Source organism: Bos grunniens, chromosome 29, assembly GCF_055505025.1.
Source record: "Bos grunniens cultivar Pamir isolate PY7600 chromosome 29, Bosgru_T2T1.0, whole genome shotgun sequence".
NCBI classification, from domain to species: Eukaryota; Metazoa; Chordata; class Mammalia; order Artiodactyla; family Bovidae; genus Bos; species Bos grunniens.
This window is the reverse complement of record NC_141193.1, coordinates 4,589,759-4,603,522: the sequence shown is the minus strand read 5'-3', so window position 1 is coordinate 4,603,522 and position 13,764 is coordinate 4,589,759. Positions and strand designations below refer to the sequence as shown.

The window sequence follows — 13,764 nt, the reverse complement described above, 5'->3', positions numbered from 1 at the left end:
TGACCGCAGAAGCCTGGCTTCTGGGGCTTGTGTGTGCATCTCTGTGGGTGGGTCCCCAGCTGAACCTCCTGAGAAGGAGAGGCTTCACTCCTGGGAGGCAGATCACACCAAGAGTAAGGAACTCGCCTCACCAGCACTTGATCCAGACCTGTTCAGTATGGCTCTTTGGCCTTACTGACGCTGGGCATATGTCTGTAGATGAACTTTATGGTCTCTCTTGGCTTGGGCTTTCAAGGAGTCCCAAGCAGTTACTCTGTAGAAGATGTACAGGAAATTATATACAGCCATTTACCCACCATATATCGATTCGTGTACCATCCAGGTATCCATATATTCACCCATTTACTCACATGGCCATCCATTCATCCACCCATCCATCCAGTCATCCACCCATCTGTCGACTAACTCACCCATCCATCAATCCATTGGTCCATTTGATTCATCCATCTATCCATCCATCTACCCATCTGTCCATCCATCCATAAATACACTCATCCACCTATCTATCCATCCATTCAGTCACCCCCTCCATCAATCCATGGATCCATTTGGTTTATCTGTACATCCACCCACCCATCCATCCATCCATCCACTCATCCATTGACCCACCATCCACCCACCCATCTATCTGATCAATGCTCAATGAACCACGTGTTATTCTGGGACCAGCTTTGGCTGCCTGGGGCAAAGGGGAATCAGATGTGGTCCTTTCCCTGAGTTGTTCTCAGCTCCATTCTGAAGAAAGATCAAAGTGAAACTGTTAGCTCAGTCCTGTGTCTGACTCTTTGTGATGCCATGGTCTACAGTCTACCAGGCTCCTCTGACCATGGAATTCTCCAGGCAAGAATACTGGAGTGGGTAGCCATTCCCTTCTCCAGGGGATCTTCTCGACCCAGGGATTGAACCTGGGTCTCCTGCATTGGAAGCAGATTCTTTACCGTCGGAGACAGAAGAAAGATCGGGGAGAAACAATTGCAGCGTGTCAGGATCCATGCTCTGGTTGAAGCCAGTGCAGTGGGCACCCCAGGAGGATCAACTCAGCTGGAGGCAGACCAAGGAAGACTTCACAGGGGAGGAGGCCTTGACTCTGTCCTGAGGAGCACAAGGGATTCAGGAGGAGGGAGATGGAAAAGGACATTCCAGACCAAGAGACAGACCTCATCCTCAGCCTCTCGGGAGGGGTTCTGGAGTGTGGGAGCCAGTCTGCGCGGGTGTGCTTATCCCTTACCCCCCGGATTCCACACCCGTGTATAGTGCCCTCCACACGGAATCAGGCTTGGTCTGGATGATGGATTGCTGTTGTTGTGGAAAGTGGAAGTATTTAGTCACTCAGTCGTGTCCGACTCTTTGTGACCCCATGGACTGTAGCCCACCAGGCTCCTCTGTCTGTCGAATTCTCCAGGCAAGAATACTGGAGTGGGTAGTCATTCCCTTCTCCAGGGGATCTTCTGGACCCAAGGATTGAACTCGGGTATCCTGTATTGTGGACAGATTCTTTACTCTCTGAGCCATCAGGCAAGCCCCTAGGGTTGCGAGGAGTCAGACACAACTGAACGGATAACACTTTTATTTTCTTTTTTCAGACATTCATTAATTTATCAAATATGTATTGAGCACCTACTGTGTACGAGGCTCTTGCTGTGGGCTGTGACTGCAGCCATGACGATGTCAGCCGGGGACCCTGGCCCGCTGTTACAGCCCTTCTTTAATAGGGTCCCAGGAGATAGCTTTGTGTGTCAAAACTCAGCCTGGGGTGGGCCCTGCCCAAGTGGTGCTCAGCTCTGAAATGGGCCTCGGGAGGTTTTGTTCTGTTTTTAATTATTTAAAAAACAAACATTTAAAAATATTTAATTTATTTATTTTAATTAATTTAAATATTTATTTATTTAAATTATTTAAAATTTTTTAAAAATGAGGAACTTTAAAAAATTAACATATAGTTGATTTACAATGATATGTTAATTTCAGGTGTACTGCAAAGTGAGTCAGTTGCTTACATATATTCTTTTTCCAGAATCGTTTCCACTATAGGTTCTTATAAGATATTGAATACAGTTCCCAGTGCTACACAGTAGGTCCTTGCTGGTTGTATATTTTATATATAGCAGTTAGTCCCAAACTCCTAATTTACCCCTCCTACCCCCTTCCTCCCCTTTGGTACCGCTAAGTTTGTTCTCTGTGCCTGGAGTATTTCTGCTTTGTAAATAAGCCCATTTGTATCATTTTTAAGATTCCACAGATAAGTAGCATCAAGTGATACTTGTCTTTCTCTGACTTGCTTCGCCTGGCATGATAATCTCCGGGTCCATCCGTGTTCCTGCCGATGGCATTATTTCATTCTTTCTTATGGCTGAGGAGTATTCTGAATTCATATATATGTGTATATATATATATATATATATGATTTTAAGAGAAATGCAGGGCTGAATGAGTTACAAATTGGAATCAAGATAGGCGGGAACAACACCAACAACCTCATATAGTGAATGATTCCACTCTAATGGCAGAAAGTGAAGAGAAGCCTCTTGATGAGGGTGAAGGAGGAGAGTGAAAGGGCTGGCTTAACATTAAGTATTAAAAAAACTAAGATCATGGCATCCAGCCCCATTCCTGCATGGCAAGTAGAAGGGGAAATTGTGGAAGTAGTGACAGATTTCCTCTTTGGGGCTCTAAAATCACTGCAGATGGTGACTGCAGCCATGAAATCAGAAGACAGTTGCTTCTTGGCAGGAAAGCGATGACAAACCCGGACAGCGTGTTGAAAAGCAGAGACGATACTGTGCCGACAAAGGTCCGTAGAGTCAAGGCTATCGTCTCCCCGGTGGTCACGTACGGTTGCAAGAGCTGGACTATAAAGAAGGCAGAACGCCAAAGAATTGATGCCTTTGAACTGTGGTGCTGGAGAAGACTCCCGAGAGTCCCGAGGACAGCAAGGAGATCAAACCAGTCAATCTTAAGAGAGATCAACCCTGAATAGTCACTGGAAGGACTGATGCTGAAGTTGAAGCTGCAGTATTTTGGCCATCTGATACAAACAGATGACTCATTGGAAAAGTCCCTGATGCTGGGAAAGATTGAGGGCAGAAGGAGAAGAGGGCATCAGAGGATGAGACGGCTGGACAGCATCACTGATGCAATGAACATGAACTTGGGCAAAGTCCAGGAGACGGTGAGGGACAGGGAGGCCTGGTGTGCTACAGTCCATGGGGTTGCAAAGAGTCTGACATGACAGGACAACTGAGCAACAATATATATATTTGTATATAGGTTTCTTCAATGTCTTGGCCATTGTAAGCAGTGCTGCTATGAACGTTGGGGTACATATATCTTTTCAAATTAGAGTTTTTGTCTTTTCTGGATATATGCACAGGACTGAGATTGCTGGATTATATGGCATCTCAATTGTAGTTTTTAAATGAACCTCTTTATACTGTTCTGCATAGTGACTACCCCATTAATTTAAGCATTTTTAAGTTGCAGAGTAATTGAGCGGATTTAGAGATCCAAATGCTTCCTCTCCTCCCCACTGCACAGTTCCCTCTTTTACCGGCGGCTGGCATTGGAGAGCAGTCTTGATCTCCAATGTATTTGTTACAACCGACAAGATGATCTTGACAGATTATGAGTAACTAAAGCCTATAGTTAACATTAGGGTTCACACTTCGTGTTGTACATTCTGTGGGTTTTGGAAAATGCGTAATATCACGTATCCGCTGTTATAACGTCCAGAATAGCGTCTTCTGTGAACACGCTCAGTCGTGTCCGACTCTTTTTGTGACTCCATGGACTGTAGCTCACCAGGCTCCTCTGTTGATGGGATTCTCCAGGCAAGAATTCTGGAGTGGGTTGCCATTTCCTCCTCCCGTGTCACTGCCCTAAACATCCTCTGTGCTCCACCTGTTGTCCCTCCTTCCCCTAATCTTTTTACTGTCTCGTAGTGTTACCTTTCTCTCGGATGTCATGTAGTTGAATCAGACAGTATAGCCTTTTCAGACTGGCTTCCCTCACTTCTCATTTTTATGTTTCTTCTATGTCTTTTGTGGCTTGACAGCTCATTTCTTCTTCTTTTTCTGCTCTTAAAAATGAAGAAAGTTTTTGACTTCCATCCATTCATATGGTTCCGAATTTAAAAGGAACCCAAGTCCCCCTCTTACTCCGATCCTCTAGCTACCTGCTTCCCTTCCTTGGAGGCAACCGGTATTAACACTTTCTTAAAAGAACATCCTTCTGAAGATGATTTTATATGTACAGAAGCATTTTTCTTGCCCCCTTTTTTCATTGTGTTAGAATACCCATAACACAAAACTTACCATCTTAGCCTTTTTAAGTATGTATTTCAATGGTTTTAGATACAGGAAATATTTTGTGCAGCCACCACCATCAGCCATCCCATAACTCTTTTCATCTTGTGAATTGGGAATTGTCCTCACGAAATATTAACTCCCTATCCTCCCCTCTGCCAGCCCCCGGCATCCACCATTCCACCTCCTGTCTTTATAATGTTGGCTATTCAAAATGCCTGGCTCATTTTTTTTTTAATCATCAAATAATATTGCTTTTGTTCAGTCGCTCACTGTCCGACTCTTTGCGACTCCATGGATTGCAGCATGCCAGTCTTCCCTGTCCTTCAGTATCTCCCAGAGCTTGCTCAAACTCATGTCCATTGAGTTGGTGATGGCATCCAACCATCTCACCCTCTACCTCCCCCTTCTTCTCCCGTGGGAATCCTCTCACAGAGCCTCTGGTGATTCGACAGGGGAGCTGGTTTGAATCCTGGGGATCTTCAAAGGGTCCCCAGCCTGGTGAGCTTGGAAGCTCCTTCCTTCAACCTGTGAAGAGCCCACTGGGCTCCCTTTCCTTCCCTTTATATTTTGATGCAGCTGGTTTCTCTTTTTCAGTCCATGGGGTCGCAAAGAGTCAGATACAACTGAGCGACTAACACTAATGCATTTTTTTAAAAATGTATTTATTTTTAAGTGGAGGATAATTGCCTTACAATACCGTGTTGATTTTTGCCATACATTAACATGAATCAGCCATAGGTGTACGTATGTCCCCTCTGTCTTGAACCTCCCTCCCGGCTCCCACCCCATCCCTCTCCTCTCGGTCGTCACAGAGCACCAGGCTGAACTCGCTGCATCACACAGCAGTTTCCACTGCTTCTCTGCTTCACACGTGGCAGCGTGTGTGTCTCCACGCTCCCGACCAAGTTGTCCCACCTTCTCCTTCCCCCACCGCGTCCAAAGGTCTGTTCTCCACGTCCGCATCTCCACTGCCGCCCTGCAAATAGCTTCATCAGTATCATCTTTCTAGAATCCGTGTATATGCATCACTATGATATTTGTTTTTCTCTTTCTGACTCACTTCCCTCTGTATAATAGGTCCATGTACTTCACTGGAACGGACTCATATGCGTTCCTGTTTATGGCTGAGTGATATTCCATCGTATGTATGTACCACAACTTCTTTATTCATTCATCCCTTGATGGGCGTCTAGGGTGCTTTCATGTCTTAGCTATTGTAAATAGTGCTGCCATGAACAGTGGGGTACATGTGTCTTTTTCATTTATGGTCTCCTCAAGGCACAAGCCCGGTAGTGAGATTGTTGGGTCATACGGTAGTTTTAGTCCTAGTTTTTTTTTTTTTTTTCCCCGAAGGAATATCTAGTGGCTGTATAAATTTACATTCCCACCAGCAGTGCAGGAAAGCTCCCTTCCCTCCACACTCTCTCCAGCAGCTGGTCAATCCTTTGTTCTCTTCTTCGCTGGTTTCAGCACATCAGCTGCCCTTCCAGCCCCAGCCGTGTCCCCATCTGTTCTGTGAGCTGCCCTGCGTGTGTCCTGTGGGCTTGGTCACCTCTGCTCTGCTCCTTGCTGGCCCTGGGGCTGTGTGTTCCTCAATGTGCCCCTCTGCACAATGGGTGTTGGATCTACAAAGCAGACATCGGGGGGCTCCACGGGACTCAGGGTATAAGCCCCTGCCTGTTGGGGGCGGGGTGCGTTCCCACCGTGTTTTCTCTGGCTCCTGTGTGGGGTCCCTTGCGGGTGGTTTGTGCCTTCTCGGGGCAGCAGGGAGCCAGGGGTCTGGGTCTGCCCGTGGGGAGTGTGTGAATCAAAGGAGCCGGCCGCAGCTGAAGCAACCTCGCCTGGATTCTTAATGTGGCCTCTTGACAGACCGATTGTGTAACGGCATTCCTCCCAAGGAAACACGTCTGCCCCCTCGGAGAAGGTGCGAGAGCTTCCCAGACACTGAAAGGGCCCTGCTGGGTAAATTAATTCTTCATTATTCCGTTCCCGGGGCTCTCGTGTTGGCCCAGCGCCCGGCACACAGACGCCCGCCTGCACCGGGTCGCCCAGACGCCCGCCTGCACCGGGTCGCCCAGACACGGGGGTGGCGAGTGCCAGGTAGGCTCGGCCATCCACAGAATCGGAAGATGTGCTCAGAAATGCAGATTCCCTCCCTTCCTTGTCTCCTCCTCCGGGACAAAGGGTCTGTTGTTGACATGTGAACTTGCTCTCTGGTATCTAAATATTTTACTGCTGGGGACGTGCAGGGTCATGTCTGTCTGCACACGATAGCTTTGAGCAGGGTTGGGGGTTCTGGCAAGATGCTTGCCATTTCTCCTTCTCCGTGGGTCCTGGTTTACCCACTCTGGATCTCAGCAAACACTCTCCTGGGACCGGAAAATGCCACTCGCTGTTACGATTTCCGAGTGGGGTCCTCAAAACCCCCAAACTGTTCAGACCCAGGGCATGGAGAGTGCAATGCAGGCCTTGATGCCTCAGAAGTGGGGGTCCCGGAGGCATGGCTGCTGTGGGTCATCACAGGCGGGGATGGGGAGGTGACTTCCCTGGGATGGAGCACCCGCTGGAGACGATGCCTGCGAGTGAGCCAGCGTCCTTTCTCCCATCTTTGACATGCCCCTTCCCCTGGTCTCCCTTCATCCAGACTAGACGTGGAAATCCATCACCACCACTGATGAGCTGGGCAGACCTGAGTCAGCTACCTAATCGCTCTCCCCCTCAGCTTTCTCATCTGTAAAATGGGGATGGTGATCCTGCCTCCACAGGTTGGGATGTTGGGAGAGGAAGCTGAGGTCCTGCATGGAAGCCCTCGGGACGTGCCCGGCCTGGGGAAAAGCTCAAGAAATGATGCCTGTTTCACCCAGTTGCCTTCTTACTGGTTTGACAGTCACCTGAGCCAGGAGCGAGGCTCCCTGCCCCAGGGGGTGGGCGGGCGGTGGGAAGGGCATGAACAGGGAAGCGTGTTCAGGGAATCCCCTTGTCACCAAGGGGACCTGTGTGGACGGGGATACCAGATGCCCAGGTTCACAGCCAAGGCGGTTTGTTACCAGCTGGGGCCTCAGTTTCCCCAGATGTGAAGCAGGCAATGCTGGTGGCAGCTGCTCCTGTGGATTAAATGAGTAAGCGCTCTGTGATGCCCAGCACAGCATCCAGTGAACGCGTCTGGGGGCTTATTAATACGCAGCTATGCGTATGCCATCGCGGGGCTGATGCCACCGCTCTCAGAGGCCAAGACGGAGGACACAGAGGTTGATGGAGATTTCGTCCGCAGGGGGCCCGAGGTCAGCGACCCACGCTTCCAGCGGTCTGGAGGCCAGAGCAGGAAGCACTCAGGTGGTCTCCTCCCTCCAGCCGCTATCTCTCCGGCTCCGGGCACCTCTTGCCGCTTCCTTCCCTGGGGAGCGGGCGGGAAACCAGAGCCGCTGGCAGGAGGCGCGGGCCTTTCATCCACCCCAGGACGGGAGCGAGTTATAGGTGAGGCCATTGTTCCTGAGCACAGGTGGAGATAATGCATCCTGACAGCCCGGAGGACTGGCCCCTGGCAGCCCCACCGGCCTGGCCCGAGCCCCAGGGCAAGCCTCGTGGGCACCCGAGTTACAACACGTCCTGTGAACGCTCCCCACGGCGTGGCCTCTTCATGTGTTTCCAGCGCCGGCGGCTGGGACCGCACCTGGGAGCGTCATGGCACATCCATCGAGGGCTTTAGCGAAGGTCACCGCCAGCTGGGGGACAGAGCGTGTATTGTCGAGGGTGCCAGCCCAGTCTCCGCAGCCGGCCGGCTGCCCTGACCACAAGCATTCCTCGCGCTCACCCTCGTCCACACCAGGCGGGCACCCGCTCCCCCTGGGGCTGGCCTTGCCCCCACCCTCCGACGCCACCTTCGGGCTGCGGGCTGAAGCCTCACCCACCGTCTTCCAAAACCTAATTGCTGCGCGCTGTGTCTGCGACGGGCACGGACCCAGGGCCCCGGGCCTGCCAAGAATTTCCCCGTGTGAATACCTGCGCAGGGCATCTCCTGTGGGAACCGGGAGGCACCCGGGGCCTGGCGTTTGTCCCCGGCTGTCTGGTGACATTAGGCAGATCAAAGCCCCATTGTCCACAGTCGTGTTCGCTCTGTTCCTCCGCTCGGAGCCCGTGTCCTGGGACTGCCCTTCCCTCGTCTCAGACGCGGGGCGGGGGGCTGACCCCCGGGACCCGGCTCCCGGTCCAGCCCCGGCGCTCCTCCTGGCAGGGCCCCCACCGAAAGCGAATTGTCTCTCCCGGGTCTGAGGCCAGGCACACCCTGACGAAGAATGAGAAAGTGGGGCGGCCCGGCTCCTCCCTGTGTCTTCAGCCGCAAGCTCGGACCTGGCTCTGCATGCAGCAGCTCGGACCGGGAGAAGAAAGTCGCTGAGGCTGGAATCGCTCCCAGAGCTGGTGGAGGAGGAAGGGCAGCGGGAAGGAGCCGTGTGATGGCCCTGCTCAGCACCCCTCGGAGAACACCCAGGAGAAGGGACACCCCGAGAAGCATGAACACGGACTGTCAGGAAGGTGTCAGATCCTCCCACGTCCACCGCTGGTGTCCAACGAGGGGGCCAATCAAATGATTCAACCACACGAGTGGCAACGCTTGAGCTCACAGGAGCTCATTACATCTTAGACCCATTGGTCCAGGCTGCCTGTGCATGTGCTAAGCTGGGGGAGGAAAGAGCGCCCAGATGGAATAATTATGTCCATCCAGGTGTCAGTCTCTCCCAAGACCAGGCAGCTGTACTCACATTTCGTATTTCTATCAGACAGGAGTCTTTCTGAGTGTAGGTGGCTTAAGCATGTGTTGAGAAGCCCAGAGATTTCAGCTTCAGGAATGGCTGGATCCAGAGGCCCAAATGCTATCATCAGATCTCAGTCTCACTTTCTCCATTTCTCATTTCTGCCTTCCTCTGAGAAGGCTGTAATCCCTGGATGGGCTCACGTGGATTTGATCAGGGTCACATGCCCATTTCTGATTCAGCCACAATAGCCAGGGGGCTAAGAAATGCTGATTGACCACTCTGGGTCTGGGGAGCATCTTTTGCATCTTTTGAATCTCACGGAAGGAGAGAGGTTTGCACTGGGAGTGGCATCAAGGCACAAGACACACTGCACCACGACGTTCCGTTTATTAACAGGGGCGCATGTGCCAGGGTCTTACATGCTGGAGAAGTTGGAGAACATTCTACATCCAGGGCAGAGATGGGCATGATTGCCCAAAGGGCTGGTTAGGCAGAATTGAGGTCTGGCCAAGTGTGATATTATGATTTTTAATAAGAAATATAAATTTGGTCTTAGTCCCCATTCCTGGCACAGAGACCCTAAACGCCTTGGAGTTTCCTGTGACGAGAGCACAAAGGTGTCTTTTGTTATGTTGACAATGTGATTTTTGGAAACTACCAAGGATGGAGGGTGGCTGCCAGGAGAGCCAACCACACACATCAGAGACAGAAATTCAGCCCCACCACAGGGAGGGTGAACCCATCACCAGTCACCAATGATTTGACCAATTGTGCGTGTGTAATGAATCCTCCAAAAACCCCCGAAAGGACAGGGTTCTGGGAGCTTCCAGGTTGGTGGACATGTGCAGATTTGAGGAGAGCAGTGCTCAGAGATCATGGGAGCTCCGAACCTCCCCCTCATACCTTGTCCTGTGTGTCTCCTCCATCTGTGTGTTCTTGGGTTATATCCTTTTGTAATAAACCTGGGGGCTCAGGCAATAGAGAATCTGTCTGCTATGCGAGAGACCTGGGTTTGATCCCTGGGTCAAGAAGATCCCCTGAAGAATGGAATGGCAACCCACTTCAATATTCTTGCCTGAAGAATCACATGGACAGGGGAGCCTGGTGGGCTACAGTTCATGGGCTCGAAAAGAGTCGGACACGACTGAGTGACTCTGTGTGTGTGTGTGTTTGTGTGAACTAGGAGGCAAAATGTTTCTCTGAGTCCTGTGAACTGCTATACAAAATAACTGATCCCCAGGAGAGAGTAGCTGGAACCCCTAAACCGTAGCTAGTGGGTCAGAAGCACAGATGGTGACCTGGATTTGATACTGGCATCTAAGTGGGATTGGGGGCTCTTGTGGGTGAGGCTGTGATTGTAGGGTCTGTACTATCTCCAGGCTGGTAGTGTCAGAATTGAGTGGAATTATAGGATTCCCAGCTCATGTCCAAGAATTGTTTGCTGTGGGAAACAACCCACAAACTGGAACTGCTGTCAGTATCTTAGTTGGAACCAGAGTCAAACAATGAAAAACCTTGAGAGTTAGCCTAAGGAGTTGAAGTGTATCCACCAAGCAGGAGGAACCATTGAAGGGTCTCAAGCACATGGGTTTGATCTGATTTACACAGTGGACTTCTCTTGTGGCTCAGCTGGTAAAGAATCTGCCTGCAATGTGGGAAACCTGGGTTCAATCCCTAGGTTGGGAAGATCCCCTGGAGAAGGGAAAGACTACCCACTCCAGTAGAATCCTGGAGAGTTCCATGGACTCTATAGTCCATGGTGTCACAAAGAGTCAGACATGACTGAGTGGTTTTCACTCACTCACTCATGCTGTGGACAGAATACAATGGCTTCTCTGGTGTGTAGTGTGGGCTGGACAAGAGGTAAGGATGTTGTAATAGCTGAATTGCAGCTGATCAAGTCCTCACTAAGAACTCGGAGTGAAGATTAGCTTAGCTAGGAGCTGGGCCAAGCGGGAGATAAAGGGAGACAGAGCAGTTAGGAGAATCACCAAGCCCTAGCTCTGAGAACGTCAGCTTTCCAGACAAGAAGGAAGCAAATGGAGCATGAGGTCTTCCCAAAAGGCTCAATGCTGATACATCCACTTTCAGTAGGCCCTCGGTCATAGCCTGGTGACTCTTACTTTACAAACAGTAATAATGGATTTTCAGACTTCTGTTTCTACTCAATAGGAAATCAGGGACTCATAAATTGGATGTGTGTGGGTCTGTGTGAAGGAGAGAGAGAGGGAGAAATTGAGAGACATGGAGAGCGAGATTTAGTGGGAGGGTAGCAGTGGAAATAGAAGGGGAAAAAGTGGAAGCAGTGACAGATTTTATTTTCTTGGGCTTCAAAATAACTGAAGATGGTGACTGCAACCATGAAATTATGACACTTGCCCCTTTGAAGGAAAACTATGACAACATCTAGATAGCATATTAAAAAGCAGAGACATCAGTTTGCCAACAAAGGTCCATAAAATGCTATAGTAAAGCTATGTTTTTCCAGTGGTCATATACAGATGTGGTTGTTGGATCATCAAGAAGGCTGAGTGCCGAAGAATTGATGCTTTTGAACTGTGGTGCTGGAGAAAACTCTTGAGAGTCCCTCGGACAGCAAGGAGATCAAACCAGTCGATCCTAAAGGAAATCAACTCAGAATATTCATTGCAAGGACTGATACTGAAGCTCCAATACTTTGACTACTTGATGCAAAGAGCTGACTCATTGGAAAAGAATCTGATGCTGGGAAAGATTGAGGGCAGGAGGAGAAGGGGATGACAAAGGATGAGGTGGGTGGATGGCATCACCAACTCAATGGACATGAATTTGGGCACACTCCGGGAGATAGTGGAGGACAGAGGATCCTGGCAGGCTGCATGCAGTCCATGAGGTCACAAAGCGTCAGATACGACTTAATGACTGAACAAGAACACGACACAGCAGTGAAAATGGAGATAAAGAAACCCTGTGAGCGCAGATTGGGGCCATGTGGTGCAAAGGCAAATGGTTTTACGTAAATCAGTAAACCCTAGAAGCACATACCATTCGAGGATGGGAAGTGGTCATTGTCCACTTGAGGGCAAGATGATGAATGGTGGTGGGCACACAGCTGGCTCTCTGGCTGGGTCTCCTCTGCTGACCCGCCCCCATTCCTGAGAGCTGCACCATCACACGGCTCCCCTCTGCCCATGGATGCCAGACCTTGCCAGCTGGATGTCGGGCTGCCCAGAGGAATCCGTAGGCTCTGTGGGATGGGTGCTGGGGGTCCCATCCATAGACTCTGTGGGATGGATGTGGGGGGTCCCACCCATAGACTCTGTGGGATGGATGTGGGGGGTCCCACCCATAGACTCTGTGGGATGGATGCGGGGGTCCCACCCGGAAAGCATGGATAGCATCGCCCATGGATGCATCCTGGCTGGGATCCTGGCCTCACTGGCTGCAAACCTGGCTGGACAGGCCTCCAGCCCCCACAGGGGATGTTAGACAACCAGAGACACTGGGCATCCAACCCTGAGGCTTCCTGGGAACACCAGGCTTTACTTTCTTGAGAAAAGAGGAAGGGAAGGAGCAAAGCCCACTGGTCCAGCTATAGTGAGTCAGGGCAAGCGGGCACTGGGCCTCCTCTCCCATTACACACGTGCCATTCACAGGCTCCTGGAGACAGATGCTGCTATGGGCTGTTGTAGCCTCCCAAACCCTATACTGAGGTCCTGACTCCCAACAGATCAGTATGTGACTGTATTTGGAGAACAGGCCTTTAAAGATGTAATTAAGGTAAAATGAGGTCACTACGGTAGTCTGAATCCCACAGGACTGGTGTCCTTATAGAAAAGGAGGTCAGGACACAGACACACACAGAGGGGCGACCCTGTGAGGACACGGGGAGGAGACAGCCATCTGCATGCCCAGGAGGGAGGCCTCAGGAGGACCAGCCCTGCCCACACCCGGGCCTAGGATTCTAGCCTCCAGGCCTGGAGAGAGTAAGTTTCTGTCCTTCAAGCATCCCAGTCCATGGGACCTTTTGAAAGGCAGCCCGAGCGGACCATCCAGATGCCTGTTTGCAGAGTAGTGGGTCTACGGAGAGGACTCCAGGCCCAGGCAGGGGGAGGTGGGTGCTGTGGACACAGGGAAAAAGCAGGCAGGACACTCGGACACAAGTGTCCACCCTCTGCTGACGCTGGTGAGCAGCTTGTGTGCCGGGACCTGCCTGGGCTCGGGCCACATCACAGAGAGGCCAAAGGCACACTGAGGTCCCCACTTCGAGGGCCAGGGTGGCTGTGGGCTTGCACGGCTTTGGAAAAGCTGAGCCAGGCCTCTCAAACTTCCCGAGCACCCACTCTGTGATGCTCCCCAGCTGGGTGCCCAGGGCTCCTGATCGGAACCGGCAGTGACGGGATCCCTGGCTCACTCGCTCCAGGCCTTGCCCCGACGCAGGCTTGTGGCTCTGCAAGCCCTGTAACCTTCGCTGCAGCTCAGGGCACAGGTCCTCATCCCGATTTCCAGAACCTGGAAAGGCCCCGGGAAGCCCAGGGCCACACGGCTTTTGGGCGGCATGGCTACAATTCAAACCTGTGTGCACTTGAAGCCCAGGCCCCCGGCCACTCGATTCCTGGCTGCAGGTGGACGTTCAGCAAAGAGTGGTTCTTGCCCGTTTACAAAGACTCCTTGGGGGTGCTGACGAGGGCCCTCGGCAGCCTCAGACTGGGCCACGTGCATCTCCCTGG

At 51.3% G+C, this 13,764-nt stretch overlaps 1 long non-coding RNA gene across 1 annotated transcript; it reads right to left on the bottom strand.

The window, feature by feature from the left end:
- Positions 1-4,945: 4,945 nt before the first annotated feature.
- Positions 4,946-8,571, bottom strand: LOC147341738 (uncharacterized). The gene is made up of 2 exons (XR_015157751.1): positions 8,304-8,571; positions 4,946-8,026 (listed from the first exon to the last, which is right to left on the bottom strand). It is a non-coding gene; the product is annotated as an uncharacterized LOC147341738 (long non-coding RNA).
- Between the last annotated feature and the right edge of the window lie 5,193 nt (positions 8,572-13,764).